Source organism: Mastomys coucha, unplaced genomic scaffold (assembly GCF_008632895.1).
Source record: "Mastomys coucha isolate ucsf_1 unplaced genomic scaffold, UCSF_Mcou_1 pScaffold20, whole genome shotgun sequence".
Classification (NCBI taxonomy): Eukaryota; Metazoa; Chordata; class Mammalia; order Rodentia; family Muridae; genus Mastomys; species Mastomys coucha.
Genome location: NW_022196903.1, coordinates 64,227,569 through 64,229,207, shown reverse-complemented (window position 1 = coordinate 64,229,207; position 1,639 = coordinate 64,227,569). Strand labels below are relative to the sequence as shown.

The window sequence follows — 1,639 nt, the reverse complement described above, 5'->3', positions numbered from 1 at the left end:
GCAGCGCCAGAGTCTTGGACACAGCCCTGCGGAGATACATCGCCTGATGCGCTGAGATGCAGCGGCTCCGAGTTTCCATTTCTCAACAGCGAGTCTTTCAAAGAGTTCTTATTGGAACTAAGACACCGAGACAGGTGTAACAGGAAATGTGTGGTGGGCTTAGCTACAGAGAACTGTTTCCCAGTGACCATCTGCAGTAGCTGTCTGTAGATCGCCTTTCTTCTGCTTGAACTGTCTCTTCTGCTGTGCTGAAGTGTCGCCTCTGAGTTTTCTTAGGGCTTAAAAGGCTCTGGCAACATGCCCCGCTCCACGATGGGCTTGGGGCAGGCTTAATGGGGAACGACTTCTCATAGGCAGACATGTGGCAGAGGTGACTGCACTTTCCCACAGCCGTGCTTGATAAGCCACTTGAGGTCTTTCGGGCTTTGAGGTAAAGACTTTGGCTATTTCTTGGCTTCTGTGCTGCTAGGCCTGACGCTGGAGGGAATTTCTCCACTGTCCATTTACACTTTGACCAAAGGTTCTTGTGTTACCTGAGCCAAGGAAACTGTCTGAGGAAGGGTTATCTGAAAATTGATGAAGGAGCTGAATCCTGCCACAGCCATGTGCTTTATCTGCATCAATGTGACTCCGTGGTATCTACCAAAAGTCAACATTTTACCCCAACTATATCTTGCAAGCACTCCCAGGCCTGGGCCTGAGTGATAATCTGGATTATAGGCTGCACTTCTCGCAGAACCCGTGAAAGCTGGGTTTACAGTCCCCTGCCTGAAAGGCAGGATCTGCTTGTCAGAAAGCTGGTCCTCTGGAAAGCCCGACTGTGGAAGGAGGTGAGTTCTGAAGGTGGTGCTGTGGTTCACTAAGGTCACCTCCCCAGCGTCCATCTTTACCCCTTCAGCAGTGTCATCCATTTCAGGTCTTTTCACATCACTGATTTTAGTAAAGACACAAAATCCAAGAGGTGATGAGCCAGGTAAGAAAACTGCGGCAGTTAAGGGGGCTTTCATAACCTGTGCAGAAGGGTCCAGGCATTTCTCTCGGGTGGTGGCTCTAGCGATAGCACATCCCAGGGAAATGTCACAGGGGAAAAGAGTTGGAGAATTGTTTACGCGAGACAGGTCGTCTAGAAGTAGCATTCAGGTTTCAAGGAAGCAGAGAGGTGAAGCAGGTGGGAGCGAAAGTTCAACTTCCTCGTTGAAAACGGCTCTCCCTCCAGAGGACCCTGCTCTGGAGGGAAACTCCCGGAATCCCAACCGGCCTTTTCTCTTTGGGAAAGTAGAGTTGGGCTCAGAGAAGGCCCCGCTGTGACCACAGGGAGATGGCCTCTCCTCGGGTCAGGAAACAGAGGCTTGAAAGGGTGGCCTCGGTGATCCCAACTACCAGACCCCGGCCAGACAGCTGCCACCAGACAGCAGGGGGGAATGGAGGTGGTCCCAAGGGGCGGGGCGGAAGAAAGGGCACAGTCCTCACCAAGGTCCTCTCTTCCTCTCAGTGCAGTGGAGGTCAGCAGGCCAGTCCAACACAGCCTCCCGGCCCAGCCTCCCTCCATCCTCACCCCTCCCCCAGTTTCCTCAACAAATTTCTAATTCCTCATATTATTGGATTTCAATAGATTAGGATATGTTGGTAATATTAATTT

At 51.7% G+C, this 1,639-nt stretch overlaps 1 pseudogene and 1 gene segment (V, D, J or C); both read right to left on the bottom strand.

Moving 5' to 3' along the window:
• The window catches only part of LOC116099046, a 5,024-nt pseudogene extending 3,929 nt beyond the window's left edge, over nt 1–1,095 (bottom strand).
• Nucleotides 1–1,639, bottom strand: part of LOC116099048 — a 105,712-nt gene that overhangs the window by 87,572 nt on the left and 16,501 nt on the right.